The sequence below is a fragment of the Rhineura floridana genome, chromosome 5, assembly GCF_030035675.1.
Source record: "Rhineura floridana isolate rRhiFlo1 chromosome 5, rRhiFlo1.hap2, whole genome shotgun sequence".
NCBI classification, from domain to species: Eukaryota; Metazoa; Chordata; class Lepidosauria; order Squamata; family Rhineuridae; genus Rhineura; species Rhineura floridana.
The window spans coordinates 95884193-95895555 of NC_084484.1; the positions used below are offsets into that span (position 1 = coordinate 95884193).

Sequence of the window (11363 nt, forward strand, 5' to 3'; positions counted from 1 at the left end):
TAAAACCTTAAAATTCCAACGGTAACACTAAAACCTAACCCACCCCAAAGGCCTGCCTGAAGAGCCAGGTTTTAAGGTCCAGCGGAAACTCATTATGGAGGGGGCATGGCAGATGTCATTTGGGAGGGAATTCCATAGAGTGGGTGTCAGGATTGAAAAAGCCCTCTCCCTAGTTCTCACCAGTCTAGCTGATTTAACTGCTGGGACGGAGAGGAGGTCTTTGGAGGCTGATCTTGTTGTCAAGCAAAGTCCAGCTGTCCTTTTTTCCCTCTCCCCACCCTGACATTCTCTTTATTTGGTGCTGTTTTGCAACACTTTGGAGACTAGCTGTCCGGAGTGTTTTGCGCTCCAAATCACTTCCATTCAGATCGAACAGACTTGATTTGGCCCCATTCAGAGTTGCCCAATTTGGTTTGGGATTTGGCCAATTCAGTTGCACAGCTCTAGTTCTGGGGGGATTAAAAAGGGATTCAGTTAATTTCCCCTATTGTTTTATAAGTAATTTGTATGAAAATTGAATACTTCATTGAGTTACCTTGATAAGAAACAAGCCAAATTGCAACAAATAGATCCAGAATTTTTTGTGCTAGGCAGCTTTAAATTTGATTGGCGGGAGAGAACTAAAAAGGATTTGCTTCACTCCCTAAGGTTTTGTGGGCAACAATTTTATTATGAAAACATATACATTATAGAGATGCTCCTAGAAAGTAATCTGCAAAATCTGCAGAATGTCAGAAAATGGGTGCAAGGGGTAGAGAGTTTTAATAAATAGGGTGGGGGGAACAGTTTCAGGCTTGTGTTCTGATTACTTGGCACCACAAATCACAGAAACAAAGTGCAAAGCTAAGGTGGATGTGTGGGCATGAGCCACAGAGTCAGAAGGACTTGAGTGCCCAACATTTTCCAAGAAGCAAGCACCACTAGCAGAGCATAAAACAGAGAACAAGGTGAGACATTCTTTCAGCTCCCTTTCTCCAAAGTGCTGTGACTGGAGAGTCCTAAAATCTACTCAAAGCTAGAGATGTCAGTTACAACAGAGCTCTGCTTCTCTCCACCCTGGCATAGAATCATAGAGTTGGAGGGGGCCTATAAGGCCATCGAGTCCAACCCCCTGCTCAATGCAGGAATCCAAATTAAAGCATTCCCGACAGATGGCTGTCCAGCTGCATCCTGAATGCCTCCAGTATAGAATCATGGAATCGTAGAGTTGGAAGGGGCATATGGAGAGATGGTACCATAACAGGAATATGGACACAGGGACCAGTCCCTGCAGCAGACTGAGATGCCAACTCTGTCTCCATATCTATTCTGGCACCAGTATTATAGGATCTAATAATGCAATCCACAACATTGGAGTTCATTCACCTGCTCATCTTCCAGTGTGATATATGCCATCATCTGGCAGCAAGGCCCTTCTGCACTCTACATAAGACAAATATGTCAGTCTGTCAGAAAAGAATAAATGGGCACAAATCTGGCATCAGAGATGATAATTTTGAAACAGGAGGGAACATTTTAGTCTCCCAGGGCACTTTGTAAATGATGTTAAATTGGCCATTCTGGAACAAAGAAATTTCAAAGGGAGACTGTATCACGAAACCGTTGAATTACAATACATCAAAAGGTTCAGTGCTATCACTTGTAGATTGAACCAAGACAAAGGATTTATTATTGTTGTTGTTGTTGTTGTTGTTGCTGTTATAAGTATATTTATACCCTGCCTTTCGGCCAAAGGCCCTCAAGGCGACTTACAATTTTAAGGATGGTATATGTGTTAATTAGCTTGCCAATGCCAGGATATCTGAGTTACCAACTACTGTTTTTGTGAATTGCCACTCTTAATTATATAATCATCATCATCTATACTTTTATGCATTTCATTTCCCTCTGATCTCACTATTTCCTGTTTACAATCCTGCCCCCAACTCAAATATACAACCATGTGTATATATATCTGACAATTGAGGATCTCACTCCAGTCATATGATGAAGTCTGTAGTCCAGTGATAAAAAACCCATGACCCGCAAGTGCTATGGTGCCCTCAGAAGGTAGCCCTGAATCTGAGCTTTCTTTTTTTTAAAAAGTAGTAAATCTCTAGCCCTTCTAGAAAATTATAGGGCAAACTACGCAAATACCCTTCCAAACAATTTATGTGAAATGAATTAGCCTGGCTGATCCTACCTGCCAATGTTATTAGCCAACGAGTGAAGTCAGAGCTATTGATAAGTGACTTGTTTGGACACTAGGCAATAGGAATCCCTGGGATTTTAAAGAGCTGCTGTATTTCCCTGCCTTTTAATGCACTTTTCCTGCTTCTGTGTTTTTCCCCTCTAGTTCTTGGAATCTCCATACTTTGCACTTCCTTTTTCCCTAGCAGCCAGAATGCATATTTCCTGTGCTGGGCTCACCTGAGATTTTATTTTTTTATTTTTTTTTATTTTATTCAGCTTATATTCCGCCCGACTAGCAAACAGCTCTCTGGGCGGCAAACATAGAAACATATACAATAATAAAATTACAAGATCAATATAACAAATATAAAAATACACCATCTAAAATAAAAATCAAAAAATAAAAGATCAGGTAGTGCATAGTAGTAGTATATCTGCAAATACTACTATACAATAAATTTAGGTGAATGTTAAAGAATCCCCCTCTCCCCACAAAAAGCAAATGTGAAAAATCTGCAAAGAGGCTTAGGCATGTCTCCTGCAAAAATGTGTTTATCAGGAGAAAGTTTCACTAGAATACTGAAGAATTTTAATGAGGTTTTTTGTTTTACAAATTGCTGCAGAAATGTGGAGATTGAATTTAAGTTTGCAGAAATGGGAAACAGAGAGAACTGAAATTGACAGATCCTTCCATCCCTAGTGTGAAGATTCCCCACCCCTAATCTAAACTGATCTCTTGCAGAAAGCTTCACCCCTTCCACAATAAGAACAAAAGAAGAGCCTTGTTGGATGAGATGAAAGGCCCATCTGGTCCAGCAACCAGATCCCACAGTAGCTAAACAGGTGCCTATGAGAACCCTGGAAGCAGGGCAGGACCACAATAGTAATTGCCCTTGTGCTTCCCAACAACTGGTTTTCAGAGGCACATCCCCTCCAATACTGGAGATAGCACATGGCCATCATGGGTAGTAGTAGCCATTTATAGCCTTATGGACTGCCTTCAAGTCGATTCCAACTTACGGCGACCCTCTGAATAGGGTTTTCATGGTAAGCGGTATTCAGAGGGGGTTTACCATTGCCTTCCTCTGAGGCTGAGAGGCAGTGACTGGCCCAAGGTCACCCAGTGAGCTTCATGGCTGTGTGGGGATTCGAACCCTGGTCTCCCAGGTCATAGTCCAACAGTCTAACCACTATGCCACACTGGCTTTCTAACTAAGACTTGCGTAAACTCATTGTTTCAGGGACTTAAGTGTGCTTAACTCTACATTGGATTTAGACCTCTGGTTCTTTAAATATGTTCTTCCTGGAACAATGCCTTTGAATCAGCTAGACTTTTACATTATGTTTATTCTTGCTTCTGTAGTGGGAGAAGAAGCAGTTATGTACCTACAAGCAATGTTTTGTACAAAGTCTACTTGGTGCAACCATGCATTGTAATGGTACACCAGATCAAAGCTTGGGCTGCGTAGTAAGCAGTGAAAGTTGGCTGTTGGTTAATCCCCTACATATGTGACTGCTTTTAAAACAACCTTCACCCCTTTTTCCTTCCAAAGTCTTTTTTTCCTTAATTTAATTCAAATGAACAAGTCACTTAAACTAAATTCCAGCTCAATGACATTAAAACTATTTTGGGTGTGTGTGTGTGATTGCTTAATTGCTAACCTAACCACATTTTTTAAAGCTAGCAAACACTTGTAGTTATTGCTTAATGTGCTACTCTATTTTCAGGTCTTTACGTCAAATCAATGTGCATTAAGGAAGTTCTGATGAAAAAAGTACAGCATGTGTAGAGCTTAAACACTGTGACTAAGGTCAGAATTTGTTCTGGTGTGTTTATTTAAGTTTTAAAATCAGTTTGTACTGACCTGTTGCTTGACAACACACAGTTAACCATAGCTCTTCAATGCATTAGGGGGAAATGCTTGGAAACCTTTGATTCTTATGTGAAAATGTTGTCACATAAGTTTTGAACAGATGGCTATGCCAAATTTGCAATATACTTTGTGGATAAAATTGCTCACACCTACTTCACCTTGCAGTTTATTGAGTTGAAGTGAAGGGATCCATAATGTTTATTTGTCAGATTTCTATGGATAATGTTCAGCAGATGTTGTCTGAAGACATAGACAAGATTCTTGGTACTACATGCCTCCTCAGTCCCTTTCCATCATAGCCACTTCATACTAGCAGGCTAGCCCTGTATTTACTAGCAAAAGCTTTGGTGCAAGGATGGGGAACCTGTGACCTTCCAGATGTTGTTGGACTCCAACTCCCATCAACCCCAGCCAGCATGGTCAATGGTCAGGGATTATGGGAGCTGTAGTCCAGCAACCTCTGGAGGGCCATTGGCCCACACACCCCGCCACTTTAGTGAAGCCCTCTTAAAAGAAGGGAGTAATGCTGACTCCTTTAAAGGAAACAATTTATTCTTTGTGTGGTTTCAGTACTGGACCCAGCTAACCTGAACATCCGCACACCAATTTCTAACCTGCAGTTTTGTAGTACAGTGGTCAAGTGAGCTGTGATGGTCCAGATCCAGGTATTCTTGGATGAAACTGATTATCCAGGATCTTTTCTAGAACAATTTCAGGCATGGGGAGAAATTCAATTCAGTTTGCATTTCAAGGTGAACCTGCCTAATCCACACTTTCTGAAACAATATGTGTATCGAAACACAGCCATCCTTCAAAATTCAGATTTCTCCACGTTTTGCAAGGCAGTTCTCCAGCCAAGTAATGTGTACAAAAATGCATATGTAAGCCGCCTTGGGTTTCTATCATGAAAAGAAAGGTGGGGTATAAGTGTAATAAATAAATGTAATAAATAATATACTAGGGTAAGCATGCATCAACCTCATTAGCAAAATATGTTTTATGTTAGGGAATATTACTTTGCAAAAATGTATACAATAGGCAAAACATCATACAGACATGTGTATATTAGTTGAAATTCAGACAAAAACATGGCTATCCTTCAAAATTCATGGTTATCCGAATTTTGCAATGCAGTTCTCCAGCCAGGCAAAGTTTACAAAAATACATATATAAGGGGAAAAATAATATGTTAGTGAAAATAACATAGGAAAACACATTATATTAGGGAACATTGCTTGCAAAAAATGTGTACATTAGTCAAAACAGCATACAAAAATGCTGCCCTTGAGGATGGTCTGGAAGCTGCAGGTGGTGCAAAATGTGTCAGCATGACTACTCACTGGAGCATGGTATCAGCAACATGTCACCCTGCTGCTGAAAGAATTGCACTGGCTGCCCTTTAGCTACCAGGCTAAGTTCAATGTTCTAGTTTTAGTGTACAAAGCCCTATACAACTTGGTACCAGGATCCCTGAAAGACTATTTTACCCCTTATATACCCAGCAGATCACTACGTTGCAGATGCCATCTTATCAGGAGGTCCATTCCACACAAGATAGGAAGCAGACCTTTCGTGTAGTGGCACGTACCCTTTGGTATTCCCTCCCCTTAAATATTAGACAGGTGCCATCTCTGTTACCTTTTTGCTGCGTCTTGCAACAAGCCTTTTAAGTAGATACCTTATCCCAGTCTGCGTCTGTGTTGGAATTTGTTTAAGATTTTTAAAGCTTTTTTTAAATGATGTTTTTAAAGATGTTTTGTTGAAATATATTTTAAAGTCTATTTTTATGATGTTTTAGGGTGTTTTTAGTGCTTTTGTTTGCCACCCTGAGTCCTTACTGTGAGGAAGGGCTGGATATAAATAAATAATAAATAAATAAATAAGCCTCTAAGAAATAGCCAAGAAGAATTAGGCAACTCTTATTACCAGCACCTAATAATTCCCAGGAAGTTTATTTCACCTGCTGCTGTGTACATAGTCTTTCAAAAGGATTTCTGTTCTTTGCACAGTGAGAGCTTAGAGAAGAAAATATTTTCAGTACACAAGATCAATTAAATGCCTTAGTCATCTGGACTCAGTGCAAACTTTTCTGTGTTAAACAGAGAGAAACAACATCATACCCTACAGGAGCTGATTTTAAAAATATAGATGGGCAAGTTGTCTTTCTGCACCTATTTGTACAAGTGCATTTAAAATCGTTATGTTAATTGAGGCTTGTATTCACAGTTTTTTCCAGGCAGAAGATAGCATGTGACACAGCCCTTCCAAGACTCTACCACTTCAAAATGCAGGTAGGATATACTCTGAATCCTTGCCATGTGAAAAACTCCCTGAACTTGTTAAGCCAGCATATCAGAAGGAAAGAAAACTAAGATGTAAATACTAAGCTGTAAAGCCAGCTTTCTATGTACAAGGCATGGAATAGCATTCAGTCCTCTAATTTCCCAACTGCAATCTGAAGTAGTAATAGTCTGAACATGTAGATTGACTATTAGATCTTCAAACTGAGCATTTTGTTCTTTGCTGACTTGCACAGCTGCATCATTATGAAATGAGGACTGGAGATGGCAGTCTTCTGTTTAATCAAGAATAGGCCATGTCAAGAGGCCAGCATCCTCCATAGCTGATTTAGCACTGTCGTGTTAAAATGGAAGTGATGGGGGTGGGGTGGGAATGTGCCTCAAGGCAGAGGTTCTACATTCTTCTGGATGGGAGACTGCCTGGGAACCATATGTAAGCCGCCTTGGGTTTCCATGATGAAAAGAAAGGCGGGGTATAAATGTAATAAATAAGAAGAAGAAGAAGGATCTTTGAGCTATAGTTTCTCTTTTGGACTGGGTCTCCTGTGCTGGCACTGCTATACCCTGCTTTGCTGCTTGGATTAGCAGGAGTCAGTATGGAGATTTGGACAGCCATTAGGTGACTTGTGGATATTAGCTATATTGAGTGAGTGAGGCTAGCATGCGGCAAATCCTCCATCTGTTTGGAAAGTCGTGCAGTCTCATAGTGACTTGAACTTTCTACTGCTGAGCACCATCCCCTAATGTGCAATTTTGAACAGGGACATGTTTTGAGGTGGGGGTGTCTTGGTAATATCCCCAGAGATGACTCACCTCTTCCAGGAGGCTACAGGGATTGGCAGGCAGCCTTCTGCTGGTGTGCATGAGCCTTGGCAGGCATCCTATGTACAAAACATGGTACAATGGTACAAAGCATGGCCATACAATCTGATTTCTGTTAACGGCCTGAAACTCAACTTTGCACATGGATCTAAATGCAGTGAATCTGCTTAAGTTTAACACAGCTGTTTAAAAGAAAGATCACAAAGGTTACGCTGTGTGATGTACAGGGGTCAGTCAGTCAGTCTCTCTCTCTCTCTCTCTCTTTCTCTCTCTCTCTCAGTGGCTAGTTGCCAAAAAGGACTAGTGAGAGAATGTTCCCATACAGAAAGTACTGTCCCTCAGGTTGCATATTTCCATACAAGGCTTATCAACAGAGGCATCACTATTGAGCATCACCCAAAGATTCAGGATAAATAGCCACATGTGTGGGATGATGTGGAGATCCCTCTTCTCCTCACAGTAGGGTATCCCTCCTTCCAGCATATTTGCTGGGTCACATCCAAGAAATATGCAGCCACGCCATACAGTCTCTCTAGACAGCCACTCCCATTTCCACATTGGGGAAAAGCTGGGTCCTGGTTGGTTGGCCTCACTGGACAATTTCATCTGGACAATAGCTATCCCCTACAAAGTAGTCTAGAGTGCCTTCAATGCATGTATCCCTGGTATTGTTCCCCCTGCCATTGTTTCCATGATTTCTGCACATTATTTCCATGAATATGATGTCATTATTGTGTCATTCCCTCATTCCACTTGCATCCTCATCTTCTTGTCAGAGCTGGCCAGGGTTACAGCTGCCCCCAATCCAGGGACAAGGAAAGGCTATATCATTAGATAAACCTATCCAGTTCCTCCTTTGGCATAGAGCATTATTATTGCCAGTGAGACAAAGTAGCTACCAGTGTTATGATTGCTGGAGCAACCTCAACTGCTTAATCTCTCAAATACTTCAACTGCTGTTATCTCTCATTCAGCTTCCGGACACAACTGACAACCATTTGGCTCTTGTCTTCCTGCCCCGACAGCTTGGTCAGTTATTAACTAATTTGGAACTTCTCCCAGGATCATAAAACAACGGGTTTTTATTACTGTTTAGTTAGCAGTGAATTACAAGATGAATGCACTTTATTATTAATTTGTAAACTGCAACTGCTGGCTGCTTTTAGCTTTTATAGCTGGTCTGCGTTTTGTTAGACTGATTGCTCAGGTTTTAATTTGCTGGATTTTATGACTGGATTTTATTGTACTATTGCTGGGTTAGTTTTATTGATTTATGGCTTTATTGAGTTGCCGTATGGCATGTTTCAGCTTTATCTATTTAGCTATGTATGTTGTCTATAGAATTTTTTTATAGTCAACTCATAAATTGAAAAATATATATAAATAAATACTAACTCTCTGCTCACTACGTCAAGGTTGTCCAGATTGCAGTAGGAAATGGGAAGCTAAAATTAACCTGACCTGAAGCTTGGACAGCTCCTTGAAACTTCTGATTAAAACCCGGAGTGGATTCCACTGCCCCACTGACATGGAGCCATCAGCCACCACTGTTTTTGTATAACAGTTGAAGCCAACTGATGTCTCTTTCAAGTTATGGACAATAAGGTTCAAGCTAGCACATTTAACTTATCACTCAGTTTTGGTATTAAGGGCCATGAATTATTATTGGACACATTATTGGAAGTCAGGTAAGATGTTAAACTGTAGGTGAGAAAGGAAGCAAGTCTAGCATTGACATGCCACCTCTTATATGGCACATCATCTGTATCTTATTCACAATTGTATTCCTAATCTCAAAAGGCAAAAAAGTGCCTGAAGACCATGTAGTATAGTTCAACACTTTGTATGTTGCTAATGAGCAAAAATAAGCTTAATAAAAAAATACCTCTTAACTACTGAAATGATGTCACATGTCATTTGTCCAGCTAACTCTGGACTCTTCAAGTATGTCCCCATGCCATGGGTCTCAGGCTCTTCATATTGAGAAACGTCATGTGCCCATCACTGACAAATGATGAGCTCAATACAGGTAGGTTTTTATCTTCTCATGTTATTGCAATAGCCTAATTATTTCCAGTTGTAGTGGCATACTATTACTACTGTATTGAGTTCACATCAGCCGTAGTCACACAGTCCTGTCTCATTCTCTCAGTGCTCACTGCTGGACTGGAATTTAGCACAACTTGGCCCACATTCTTGGTCTGATCCAGCCATGCTTCCACCAATGGATTTCTGGAATCCCACATGATATTGGATGAAGCTAATGCAGTCCCCACATGGTATGCATGGGTGAATTTCCATAACAGATGTAAATGTGCACACAGACCCCAACTACTGTCTCAAGCAATACATATCAGAGCTTGGAAAAGTTACTTTTTTGAACTACAACTCCCATCAGCCCCAGCCAGCATGGCCACTGGATTGGGCTGATGGGAGTTGCAGTTCAAAAAAGTAACTTTTTCCAAGCTCTGAACATATGCATGCAATTATATTCAGGAAACTTTAGCAAACTACTAAGAAAAGTGTTTCAAGTAGATGTGGTTCCAAAATTTGAAAATTATGGATGAAACAGTTTCCCCTAAAGTAACACAGAAACATTTGTTTTCAATTTCTTCTCTGAAAAACTTGGCTTGTATTACAAGGTATTTCATTTTCAAAAAGCAACTTCCTCAAGAAACTTGAGAAGTCTTGGGATGATGGAAGTATTCATGGGTCAAAAGTGCTCTTCAAGTGAAGCATTTCATAGTGAGTGTTGATGTCAAGAATCAGTTGAGGCAGAGGTGAAAAGTTCTTATGCAAGGTCTCATTTGTTTGCTGTGAACAGAGCTGTATTTATATTTGTGTTAGGTCCAAACCCAACATGCAAGTCGCCCTGTCAACCCCAACTCGCTTACACCCGGGAAAAGTGCGGAGCTGAGTGCAAATGAACCCACTATCAGAGATCAAATAAAGACAAGACAATTCCTTTGCAAAGGGGACCCAATACTTACAAGCCGAAGCAGGCCAGCATGGGAACCTCGTTTATTGGTGTCGTAGGGTTTATATAGGCTCACCCCGAAGTTTACAATATCGGGCTCACGTCATAAAATACAAAGGAAGCAATTGCTAGATATTATAGCCTAAAGGCATATGTAAGGAGGTAAAGGGGTACCGGGTAAAGGACAAAGTGGAAACATTGAGACTATCTTTCAGACTCTATGTCTGCATACTTCGCATGTCCTTGAGATAAGCACTATGCAGCAAACAGACAAAGGCAACTATTGAGGGGAGGCCCAGCTGCAACCGGGCGCCCCATAAACTGGAGACAGACATGAAATTACTACGCTTGCATATCAAAGGGTTTTACAAGTCAAGGTTTGTGGGGCAGCGGAACAACTTTTAACATTTCTATGCAAGGCACATTTGTAACAATAAGCAAGGTTATAGGCATAGATGTGATACGAGAAATGCATAACAGGGAAGTTTCCAGCTTAAACCGGCTTTTATTATTCGAGCCACTGGAATGTAGGTAAGGGTCAGGTCACCAGGAAATAAACCGACATTTTATATCAAAAGTCAAATAAAGGCCACTTTGGTTCTGTTTCCCATGATGCTCAAGCTGGTTCAGGTAAAGCAAGTGAGTTATAGTTCTACAGGCAACTGGGCTTTGAATCCAATCCTAACAGTCCCCCCTTTCAGCCCTGAGAGACTAACTAGTCTCTCAGGTAGCTGTATTACCTTGCTTGGGTTGCCAAAGCGGGTTCAAAGCCATTTCCATGTAGGTTGGCTGTGGTTTTCGGGAAAATGACAGTAGTAGTCTGTTCAAACAGGTTGAGGCCAGTTGCATTAAATTTGGAATACATTGCAAACAACAGCAGACAGAGATCAATACAACAATCACCAAGACAACATAGAATACAATTTTATGCCAATCTGGCCATGCCGAAAACCAATCAGAAAAACCAGAGAACAAGGAGAAATTCCCAATGCGCTCAACCTCGTGATAGATCTTCCCGATATCATTAATGTGTTTAATGACGTCAGCTTTGCTGTCCGTAATATGGGTACAACATTCGCTCCCTATTAACAAACAGACCCCCCGTGAGAGCTTAATAAAAAATCCAAGGCGAGCCGGTTTTGCAAAACTACAGTTCTAATTTGCCCCTGCTCATTTGTGAGGTCCGAAAAGGAAATAGCCGAATCGTTCATAAAACGT

General features: G+C 40.8%; 1 long non-coding RNA gene across 4 annotated transcripts in view; it reads left to right on the forward strand.

The window, feature by feature from the left end:
* The window catches only part of LOC133385146 (uncharacterized), a 143996-nt gene extending 134927 nt beyond the window's left edge, over window positions 1-9069 (forward strand). For 3 of the 4 annotated variants that reach the window (XR_009762783.1, XR_009762786.1, XR_009762784.1), the window contains exons 3-6: window positions 3901-3983; window positions 6273-6337; window positions 8143-8197; window positions 8584-9069. This is a non-coding gene — a long non-coding RNA (uncharacterized LOC133385146). The remainder of the gene's footprint in view (window positions 1-3900; window positions 3984-6272; window positions 6338-8142; window positions 8198-8583) is intronic. The other variant, XR_009762785.1, reaches the window with a different exon arrangement.
* Window positions 9070-11363: the final 2294 nt, after the last annotated feature.